Source organism: Vigna umbellata, chromosome 8 (assembly GCF_029865625.1).
Source record: "Vigna umbellata cultivar VRB3 chromosome 8, Vumbellata_1.0, whole genome shotgun sequence".
Classification (NCBI taxonomy): Eukaryota; Viridiplantae; Streptophyta; class Magnoliopsida; order Fabales; family Fabaceae; genus Vigna; species Vigna umbellata.
The window spans coordinates 36,870,003-36,882,774 of NC_142172.1; the positions used below are offsets into that span (position 1 = coordinate 36,870,003).

General features: G+C 29.4%; 1 pseudogene across 1 annotated transcript; it reads right to left on the bottom strand.

The window, feature by feature from the left end:
* Window positions 1-3,358: 3,358 nt before the first annotated feature.
* On the bottom strand, window positions 3,359-7,025 carry LOC124838624 (low affinity inorganic phosphate transporter 1 pseudogene; annotated as a pseudogene). The gene is made up of 2 exons (XR_015781335.1): window positions 6,803-7,025; window positions 3,359-5,316 (listed from the first exon to the last, which is right to left on the bottom strand). The product of XR_015781335.1 is annotated as a low affinity inorganic phosphate transporter 1 pseudogene (transcript).
* Between the last annotated feature and the right edge of the window lie 5,747 nt (window positions 7,026-12,772).

Below are 12,772 nucleotides of genomic sequence, written 5' to 3' on the forward strand. Positions count from 1 at the left end.
AAATTAACTTCTGCATAAATTAATTTTAACTCTTAAAACTTATTTTAATTTTTTGAAATACGTATGAAAAATATCATCTAAACATATATTTAAACAATATATATCAAAATATATTTTTCCCGTTAGATATCCTAAATAGGTACTTTAAAAACTTATAAAATATTAAATAGACGGCAAGTTTTATATGAAAATCAAATAACAAAACAAACTGAAAAAACCTAAATTTAGGTTAATACAGAAATAAAATTTTTGCTTAATTTTTTAGTATATTCATTATTTTTTTATTAATTTTATTAAAAATAGTAAATATCAATTAGTTTTTACACATACCAAATTTTATTTGCTAGTATATCTCGTCTGAGTTGTAGCAGTATTATCATTAGTCCCCATTCAAATTAAAAAGATACGATGAGATAGATAATAAATAAGAAAAAATATACTATGGAATTATCATATTCTATAAAAAAATATTTTATCACAATTTAGTCGTTAGCCAATTATTAACTATTATCGGTTTTTTTAATTGATGTTGTTATTTTTCACTAAGGAATACACTTAAAAAAAGAGTATGGCGGCTGAGAACTACATAAATTTACCAAAATATTTCGAAAAAGACCATCCTATCCCATTTATAATTTTTAATATCAATATGTTAAATATAAAAGTCTACAAAATAAGATATTAATAGTATATTCTAAATAATGAAATTCACTTATTTTAATATTAAAAATTCAAACATATAAAATATAATTTTAATTAATGAGTTTTATTATCTAAAATAATAATATTTTTTTAAAAACATTTCTTTAAAAACTCTTTATTCTCTCTTTGAGCTTTTTAACTCGTAATTTATATGTTTAAAGATTAAAATATATCAAAGTGATCATTATAATAAAGTCTTTAAGCATGCTCAATCAACTTTTGCAAAAGAGTAAGTTAATTTTTTTTATCTTTTTTCTAGTTTGTATATTTTTCCATGCTTGTAGTAGTTGATGAGTGCATGTGTTATTTGAGTCTTTTATAGAGCTCTCTGCTGATTAGTGATACTAAAAATATACTATCATCATGATTCTGTGATTTGTAAGAGTAAATAGAATTTCTTGAATTGAGAGAGTCATTCTAGGTCCCTTAGAACAATTTGAGCTTCTAATAAGTAAGATAAGCTAACTACAACATTTTAAAGTCTTTAATAAGTCTTTAGCCTATGATGCATGTTGAATTTGGTATGGAAATTCTATTTAGATGGCTTGTTGAGTGTAATTGGTTTTTGGTTGCTTGGAATTGATGAAATATTTGTCTAGAATTGCTTAAAAGTGTATGTTGAAATCTGTTAGTTTAAAATGATTGTATATTGTTTGAATTGATTGGTTTGGTGTTGACTTGATAAAATGAGTCTATAGTCAATTGAACAGATTAGTATTCAATCTGACAATGAAACATGTTTTTGGAAATGAGTCAAGAATACCAATTTGGTTATTTGAATAAGCTTTTAGTTCATTAGATCAAAGCTAAATTGATGCAAGATTTTCTATATGGCATTGAGCATCAGTTTCACTTCTGAGTAGACCAAATGTGAATAGTCTGGCGTTGAGCGTCAGATTTGGTATTGAGCGTCAGACCTGACGCTAAGCGCTACCTATTTAGAAGCTAGTGCATGTTTTTTGTGATTTTCTTATTCTTGCTTGTTTTGAAGTGGTTTATATGGATTCAATGCATATTTATTTGGAATTGTTAATGCTTAATGGATGGTAAACATGGTTGTGAGTATGTATGTGAGAAGAATTTCAAGGAGAAGTTCTTATAATATTTTTATTTAGTATATATATTGATGTAGAGATTCTATATTGGGGATTATCCTAACACTTTAATAATACCATTTAATCTCAAGTCGAGAAAGGTGAGATATGTCATGAAGAATAGTATAGGAGGTCCTAGTCGAGGGTTTTTCATGATTAATGAACTAAGCTTGTATGTGGTAGCTTGGATGGATAAGTTGTTCCATCACCACAATTGTAGATTTTCCAAAGTTTGACATCAATATATGTATCTAGATAGTCAAGTCTAGAATGAATAATTGTATAATTCACGATTGGTTGATATAAATTATGTGTTAATATCTTTATTTCAGTTGTATAATCACTCTTTTTGGTAAATTAATTTATCCTATTATCTGTGTTTGTATTTGTCTTTTTTTTTTTCAATGATCACCTTAATTATATGACCAGAAAAGATATCTCTGTTAATTAAGTTCTTAATGATGAGGGTGCAAAAACATAGGGTAGTATGCTTAGTTTTATGTATATATTAGATTTTTGTAAAAACTTTAATATACTTTTAACTTATATAACTCTTAGTATAAAAATACCTTTGTGTGTATATATTTTGGTGTTGCAGTTATACCAGGATAATTGTAATAGTATAATGTATATTTTGATGTTACATTTTTTACATCAAAGCAATTATTCCTTAATAAATTTGTTGGTTTGGGTGTGCTAAGTTTATTGTGAAAATGGTTGTTAAATTACTCGTTGAAACAAAAAACAAAGGACAACTTGTGACTAAGTGAAAATAACAGAGTGAGAGTGTAGTAATAAAGAAATATTAGAATTTGAAACTAAAGGTTACAAATTTTTATTCATTAATTTAAAATATAATTTTATGGAATAAAATTGATAAATATTAATATTTGTTAGCTACTTATTATTCTTTCCCCTTTTTACCAATAAGTAACTCTGTTAATAAATGCAGTATTACACAATGTTTTATTTTAATAAACCCATCACATACAATCTTTTTTCTTTAGAACAAAAGAACACATATAATGTAACTACTATAAGGTTTATATATTTATAAATAGACATTTGAATTGTCATTTCAGTCCAAATAATTTAAAATATTAATATTGTTAAAATATATGTTTGCGTATATACCTTTATATTCATACTAAAAATATAAAGTTTTAATTGAAAAAATTTACTATAATACCTTATCTCCGTTCATTATTCATTTACATGCATTTTATCCTATTAAAAAAATTGTCATTTCTATATTTGATTATCCTTAATTAATATGAATCTTATTATATTGGGGTTGGGGATATACAATCACCTTAAACTTGTGTATTTAACAGAGACATTATGAACTTTTTTATTGTGTCGGTTTAATTGATCCCTTTCCTGTAAGTACGATAAGAGTTGAAGGATTCTATGAAAGAATAAACTTGGGAGTGCTTATTTAGAAAGACACAAAGTTTAAGGCAAACTTTGATTTTTCTCTTCTATTTACCATAAGCCTGTACAAGATATATGAATTATCTTAAAAAAAATTGTCTCTGCCATACAAAATGGAGGAAAGAAAATTAAAAAATAAAACCTTTTATTATTGAATTAATATTGTAGAATCTGTTCCACAGTAAAAGTATGCATATACATATATATGATATCATAGTGAGAACTCAAAACAAAACTTTTCTTCAATACCTTCAGCTACAGATATGAAATACACGTATGATTTAAGCGCCTCTTTAAATTAAAGACAGGAATGAAATACACACCATTGGTTATTGATTTAAAATTACAACATCGAGAAACATATATCTACATCATATAGTGCATTTGGCTGTAGAAACCTGAACTAAAACTGTCATACAATAGTGGCATTACTTGAATTTTGGACTACTTTGTTGATTAAACTGGAACCGTCCTAGCAGACCCTGCCATCTCTACAGCCTCAGGACCTTCTTCATTCTCCCCACTCAACTCTTCCAGTGATTTTCCCTTTGATTCTGGCACTAAGAAGGTGAATAACATTCCTAAGAAGTTGACTACACCAAGCACAATGAGAGAGTTCTTAACCCCAATACCAGTTGGGTAACCGTGATCAACCTTTTTGGGGTCCGTACTCTGTGCAGCATACAAGAACCCAAATGCACCCACAATTGCTCCTGCCTTTCCTGCTGCAGCTGAGATTCCATGACAGGTGGATCTTAACCTTGCTGGGAAAATCTCTGCTGGTACAACAAACGTGGTGGCATTTGGACCAAAATTGGAGAAAAAAAAGGTGAGAGAGTACATCACAACAAACCCAATTCTGTTTTCTCTCTTGGTCCAGTGATTGTAAGGTATGGCAAGAGCAAACATGAAGACAGTCATGAAGAAGAAACCCATCAATTGGATGGCGAAACGTCCCATGTAATCAATAAAGGCCACGGTAAACCAGTACCCCGGCACGGTGCTGCAAAGTGCTATGAGTGTTTGTGCTCTTGCAATCCTATAAACTTCATGGATTGCATTCATTTCTTGTGAAGGAGGGAGCCATCCAATGGCACTGAAAATGTCCTTTTGGAAAAGGTTCTGGCTGTAGAAGGCAATGTCCAACAAAAACCATGTTACTGTGGTTCCAAGCAAGTGCAACCCATGGCGTTTGGCAAATTCCTTGCTGAACAAGCCATACCTTTGGTTTTCACTCTCAACAATGTGGTTCAACTTATCCTCTTCAGCTTCAATCTCAACTTGCAGCACCTTGGACATGTCTGAAGCAGCTTGTTTTGCATTCCTGGCTACAAGGGCCGTGTAACGAGCTGTCTCTGGCATTTTCATACGCCAGTAGTAGGTAACCGCAGCTGGAACTGCACCGAACATCAAAATGATACGCCAAACATAATCAAAGGAATGAACTATTGATCCTTCTGGGTTTTCTTTGTAACTGGGAAGATCGTATTTGTGGTCATATGCAGATGACACAATCAAGGCAACTATTCCACCAGCCAAGATTCCAAATCCCTGCATGGCAAACACTGCAGCAATGAATGCCCCTCGAGTCTTTTTGTTGGCATATTCAGACATGATTGTAGCCGATAGAGGGTAGTCACCACCAATCCCAAAGCCAAGCCAGAACCTGAAGAAACAAAGTGTGGCCATGACACCCTTTGGGGTATCTCCAAAAGAGAGCCCCGAGGCAAGGGAACACACTACCATCAGCATAAGAGTTAAGCCATAAACCTTTTTCCTTCCCAACTTGTCACCAAGCCATCCAAAGAAAAGCTGGCCAGCCAAAGTACCGCACAGTGCTACACCAGTCACTGCAGCTTGCACATTAGGAGGAAGAACACCAGGCTTTGGTTTGGATATGTCTGTGTAATATATCCTCCCCAGCAATTTGGTGACAAGAGAAATACAGAAGAGATCATAGGCATCGGTAAAGAATCCCATTCCAGCAATCACAATAGCTGTGAAGTGGTACCATTGCGTCTTCGCCAAATCGAGTGCATTAAGCACTCCCAATTCTCTTCCAGACATCACTCACTAACTCTTTTACCTGATGTGCCCCAAGCAACGATTAGAAATTTTCAGCACAACATAAAAAGATAACGGTTTCTATATGTGTGACTAACACAACTCCATATTCTTCTTCCCTTTGTTATTGTTTTTCATAACAAAACAATGAATGGAAAAAACTGTTATTTGCAATAATAGCCAAGGAGTAGTATGAACGTGTTCCTCACTTTCTACTAATTATCACAAAAAATTGAATTATTGACAAAATAAGTGGAGTAGACTTTTTTAAGAAATTAATAATTTCAACGATTTGAAAAATAGAAATACAGCTGATGTTCGTCTTTCTAAGGCTGATGCAATGGATTGATGATAAAAAAAAAAAACACATACTACGGTTTTTTTCTACTATATCCATAGTCAACAGCCACCAAAGTTGAATAATCCCAAATTAAATCTAGAAAATGTTTGAAAGGAATTTGACGGTAAACTAACAAAGACTCCAATTCCAGCTCTGAAAGCTTCTCACTTCATATATACGTTAACAAAACCTTACCATATAAAATCAAGTTTACCATTAAATTGATAAGATCTTTTGTATGAAAAGAAAGATTAACACAATAACAAAGTCATGTGGAAATTGTGTATAAGAAGATTTATTATCGCTTCAAGTAAGGCTTTAACTGCCTCCCTAAATTGCTTAGACGTGGAACAACCGCATGAACTATTGAACCGGCGAGTCAACTTCAGTATATACCAAGACAAAGAAAATTTGGTTCAGAGGTAATTTTGCACTATTTTTTTCTCGTGTCCCTACCAAACCTAATGAGCGAAAACATGGAGAAAAAAGGGGTGCGAATAGATTGCAAACAGGAAATATGGTGTTGAAGCCAGTCACTAGCAGACCACGAGTAGCACGAGGAAACCAGAAAAATCTCATAATTGGTAAAGACAAAAGAAGCATAGACGCTGGAAAAGACTTATCCAAAACTGTTAAAGTTAAATAAATCGAAAAACAGAAGGCAGAGGAGGAGGGTTAGTTAAATTTGTTTTCCGAACAATAAATTTCAGTGCGAATTTTCGGTTTTGTTTGAGGGAACGAGGTTGGTGTTGTTGCACGGAAAATCAGCAGAAACTCCATAAAAAAAGGAATTAAGAGAAGGGATAAGGCAGAAAGTAGTTCTCTTTTGAGTTTGATTTGTTGGTTGAGAATAACAGGAGGAGAAGCAGCACTTTGCAAAATGGGTGGGTCAGTCGTGATGATAGAAGATAAGAATCATGAAATCGATATCCTGGATGATAGGGTTAAAAAGAGATTCCAGATTTTTAGTGGGGGAAGGGTAATGATTAATTAATTATATAAAATGGAGAAAGTGAAGTTGTGTTGTGTGCTTAGAAAAGTGGGCCTCCCACTACGAGGAACTCTGGAACAGACTACAACTACAGTGAGTTATTTCCACTAACAAGTTCCATGCATCAGCAAAAAATGGAAAGAAGAGAACTTTCCATGAATAGAAATTGGGTCTCACCTGCTACCGACAGCAGACACCGGTTGTTACCACGGTTAGGTTGAAGGAGGAGGATGACGTGGTGGTTGGGAACGAAGAGATAAAGAGAGAGGGGAGAAGGAGTTGTTATATATAGTGCGTAGGATATTTCAAAAATCCAGAACCAGAGAGGTATATATCTCGCATATACCCCATTCCTATACTTTGTAGAATTCACACTTTCAGGTCAACGCCTTCACAGTTTGCTTGCTTCATCTCTTTCTTTTCATTCTCTTTTTATCATTTTTTTTTGCTTCTAAAATATTGTAAGTTAAAACAACCACAATGTCTTATTATTCCTTGTAGTTCGGTTATCTTACCAATGTTTATATATTGCTTAAGATATAACTAGTTTCCTTTCTACTCCAATTTTAAGCCATTATATTAAAAATAACGCTTAGAAAACTGAAAAGTTTAATTTTAAAAATAAATAGTTATTCTTTTTCTCTTATCTTTGATATAAGATACTATATAAGAAATACTATTGTTACTTTTGTTTTGTTTCTTTTTATAAGATAATAATTTATGGTTTATAGGAACTGTGGGATAATTTACGACTTTTAGAAACTATTTGATATTTTTTTCTCACGTATCGTTATGAGCAGCTTGATTACGATGACAGATTTAATGCGTTCACATTATTAATAATAAGTTAATGAGATTTAATAATCAATAAGAATAAAGTCTGTATATTAATAATATTTTTTAAAGAAACACAAGGTAATGGGAACCTCCTCTTCGGTTTTCCCCGTTTGACATGCAAAAAGCTGGCCGGATTCAGATCGGTCTAACTGACATTTTTATCCTTTTCGCATAATGTTTAATTCACATATCTGTGGACTCGTACGTAGTTTTAAAAATAAATTATTTATTTTGTTATGTTTTTTTCAAAATTATTAAAGTGCAAGATTTTAATAACTTTATTTTTATTTAATTAAATTAATACAAATAATTATTTCTGTAAGTTTGTTTCTTAAAATAAATAATAACATCTTTTATATTAATACTTTGAATGCTCAACATCATAAATCAATTAAGTGAAATTATCATCTTAAATAAACTACCTTTCAATAGTGAAATCGTTTATCATGACTTTTGTATAGTCATTTCGTGTTTTATTTTTTATATTTTCATTTTAATTAAATTTGATGTCGATGTTTGGTGAATTTTAAAATATTAAAATGTCAAAGTTTATAATACTATGTAACCTGAATTTATTTGAAACTAACTTATATATATTCAAACTTAAAGTACGTCATAAGTGTGTATGAAAGCCATTAACAATAAATGAAAAGCTTAAAAGTCCACGAAAAAAGTAAAATTATATATACAAATATAGAAGAATATCATTTAACTTGGAGCATATTCTTTTTAAAGAAAAGATAATGAATTATGACTCTCCCTTTCTTAGTTATCAATCTTCTTAATTGTTTATGCGACTATTGAATTTTATACTTTCACGAGAAAGACTTATTTTTAACTCAAATTGATTGAACTCTCTACAACACTTGAATTTCAATAAAAAAAAATAGATATAATCTCTCTATCTTCTTTAACTATTGTTTTTTTTTATTATTTAAATTTTGGATATCACACTAGACAACGCATATAACGTCGAATGTTTTGGGCTTTTGACTGTTAATTCACGAACGACGTGATATTAGTAGACATTCAATTGATGTTGAATTTTTTAAATTTGATGTTGAATTTTTTAAATTTGATGTTAAATTAACGTCGAATTTTATAAATATACAAAGTTAACTTAACGTCGAATTTTATTAATATACGACGTTAATCAATTTTTTTTTATTTTTTTAATGAATTGTGATCATTTTTTACAACTCTAGGAGACCTGCCTGAAAAGCAAATAAATAACACATTTCAGTTTTTTGGTATTTTATAAAAGAACTATGAATGTATTATCAACAACAAACAACAATTACCAACCACAAACAACAATAACAAACCACAAACAAATTCAACAAATAAGTTATTCAAAACGAAAACGAAAACTAACCTTCAAAAGGTAGGTTTGTCAGAATAAAGTGTCGTCACCTGTGACAGAGAAAGCAAAATGTGCCTATGAAAAACAAAAGCACGAAAATAATTGGTCAAAACAAATGAAAATCATAAATAAAATGCATTTGTATCAAATGAAAGAAAGATTACATGTATGGTCGTCAAATTTCGTTCGAGAAAAGTTTGAAAAGAGGAGAAGAGAAAAGGGTATCATGCGCTAACATAAAGTGAATGAATTTTCAATCTCCTGCTCAAATTTTTATTGAATTCAGTATCCTTTTGACGTCTAACGCTATGTTTTATATCTTTTTTACGCCAAATTACAATTCTAAACGACGTTTAATAATTACATTTATTTACAAAAATGTTGCCGGTCATTTATAATGTTAACTATTGAGTGGTTAAACGTTAAACGCGTGAGTTGTTTTTTTATTAGTGTCATCTCTTAAATTATGCCTTGTTCTTTTAAGTGGATTTGAAGATAAATTTTTTTGTCGTTTATTTGAATGAATTTAGAGGTAAATGAAAGTGAATTTGGAAATAAATTTGAGTCAATCAATTAAAACTTAAAATTTATCACATTCAACCATTTCCAGATTAGTCTTACTTGTCTAATTGAATCCAATTGGTTAAAAATTATTGGATTTTTGTTAACTTTTTTTAGTTTAGACAGTGAAGTAATTTTTTTTATTACTTATTTTGCTTTGTTTTAAAAATATTCCTAAGATGAAGTTTTAGGTTATTTTTCCTCTACATTCTAAAAGTTCATCATAAAAATAATTACTTCACTAATCATATTTTTGTTTCTGCACTAATTAAAAAAAGAAAGATAAATATATAAAATATTAAATAAGAAACAAGAGGCTTAAAATATTTTAAAAAATAAAAAATATTTTGTAATAAATAAATATAATAATTTTAAAATTTTCATACTAAAACTTTAAATTAAAAGAACAAAAATAAAAGAAAGAAATTATATCAATTTTTAAAAAAATTTGTAACTAAACCAAAGCACTCCAAAATATTTATGATTACATGGCAGGAAAGGAACCACCCACGTAAGTGAGGGGTCTACTTCTACTTTTATTGTTCCGACCGTTTTAGTTGTACGCCTTTATTGCACTACCAACTAGGAAATAGGGAATACAAGCCATTAATGGGTGACTTTTCTCCACTCTACTTCCATGATTATTCTTCTCACTACTTAAAATCACCAAATTGCTTCTCTCATTCACCCCATAAACCCCTTTATAAGGTAATACTCTTTCTATTTCTTTCGGATAAAATATGAACTTTTTGTAATGACAATATATGGATGAGATTTTTTGATAATTAATTCATATGTAGTAAAAAGGTTCGTTCAATTTTGGACTGTCAGCCATATTACAAATATGACAATGCATTACTTTTAAAGTTAAACAATTACAATCAATAGGTTGAACGGTAATTAGGTAAAAATTACTTTTAATACAGATTTATGATATAGTATAATTATTACTAATTGGATTGTTATTATATCATCGTTAATTTAAAATTTATTTTAAATTTAACAAATACATATTAAAGATAAAAAGATAATTGATGATATTTAATATATATTAATAGCTTAAACAGTTAAATTTATAGTGATTTTGACGTGGAAATATTTTCTAGAGATAACTTTCAAGCATAACAAAGTAACAATAATTTAATCTGTTAATTACTCGCACACAATAAATTTGTGATCTTAACTTCACATCCAAAATAATCTATAATACTAAATTTACACCCACATCCTTTAAAGATAAATCAAAATCATTTTAAATTTGCATTTGTCCTTTTTTTCAAACCATTGATTATCGATAAAGCATTTCTTCATTAATATTTGAACAATTATGATACTTGAAAGAAAACTGAATTAATCACCTATCGTGTTCATATCACTTAAGTAATATATGTAAATATCATTAACTTACGAATACGTTGACTTTGAAAACCAAGCAATTTCGGTTCAAACATATATTTATCATTTCATTTTCAAAATCAAACCGTTTTAATTGAATTACTGTATTTTTTTTCTTTAAACGTAGACATAATTGTTTAAACCAATGTTTATTCGGTAAGTATTAAATTTCAACAATAATCTCCATCTACAGATCCATTATTTTACAATCAGTTAGGTCATAATATGATATAGCATTTTAAATTTAAAAAACAACATTTTAATTATATGATTAAGATAATATCAAAAATTCAAACAAGAAGTCAACAACAATGACAAAATCAACCATTTTATTTTAAAATGTATAATTTTATTCTAATTCAGTATAGTTTTTTTTTTTTACTTGTAAACATTATCTTCAAATGAACTCTACTTTTATAATAGGACATAAGTTGATGATACCAAAAGATCCTCTAGAATATTACTCTATGAAAATTCAATCTATCAAAACACACACAAACCATCACAGACTTAGATTAAAAATAATCCTAAAGGAAAAAATAAAACTCATAAAATAAATAAATAAAACAGAAAATTTATTCTACTCAAATTTGTGTTTAAGTTAAGATTTTATATATATATATATATATATATATATATATATATATATAATTTCTTGTGTAAGATCCATGAAAAATATTTACCTTAATAGTAACAATTTTATTACTAGTAGAATGGAAAATATAATTAATAAGTTTATGTAAAAAAATAAAATGTGGAAAACTAAATAAGAAATTTTGGTAGCTTAAATGGTAGAAAATTGTGGTGATTTCAAGAACATGGGTTCAAATTCTTTTCTACCTTTTTGTTTAAAAAAAAAATTAAAATAATGATAGTGGATAAGCACTTCACGTTTGAAGTCATTATTCAGGATCAGATATGTCAAAAATTTTTGGACTATAAATAGCCATAAGAGGGGAGGTTATTCATCACAAAGAGAGGAAGGATCAAGTGAGAAATCTTGAAAAATAGAGAAGAAAGAGTTAGGAAGAAATTTTTTGTTGCAAGAAGTGTAGAAGTTCTGAAGGGTTTTCGGGGAAACAAATTCTGAGCAAGAGATTAATTTTGGAATAGAGGTAGGGGAGCTAACATTTATAAGCTTTTATAGTATGATTTAATATTGTTTTATTACTATTCATGTATTGAAATTCTGTGTGAATATTGTTAATGAAAAACATAGCTGCTTGTTATATATTTATCTATATTGAATTTTTGTGTTAGTATTATATGTTGTTGTTTTGAATCTGTAAATAAGAAATTTGTTAAAACCAGTTGAGGAATACTTTGGCTTAGGAAAGACTTGGTACTTAAGTTGTCCATTGTGACGCACCTCTCTTTCCTGAAAGTCTACTCGACAAGTTTTTAACTTAAATCTTGTTGAACAGATTATGTATTGTTAAATTATTGTGCAATATATCTTGTTGGAATGAAAATTTCTGATGAATTCAGGTTATGGTGGTAGATATAGAACTATGAATTATAATTGTGATGGTAGGATAGAGGAATCTTAAAAACTGGAGTTGGTACATCCCTGATCATAGAGCAGCCCTGGTCAAATCCAGTAAGTTGCGACTAGTCATATGTACTGACGTTTATGGTGAGTTTGATTCGTCAAACATTTGATTTTTTTTCCGGTGACCATTCATGGTGATATTTTAGTATTGTTAATTTATTTTGTGATATATTCATTTTGGATGATTTATGTGATGATTGTATTTTATTATATTGGATTTGAATTTATGCGTCTGAACATGATATGAGTATTATGGGAATATTTTGTAATGGTATAATATGAGTTGAGGAATATAAGCATGGTATGAGTCTCGTGGAGAGATTCTGTAATGATATGGTATTTGTGTATATGTTGATGTTGAGGGTCCTGTTGTTGGAGGTCCTGTTGTTGGAGGTTATCCTGATACTCTAATAATCATCCAGTCTTAAGTAGAGAAGGA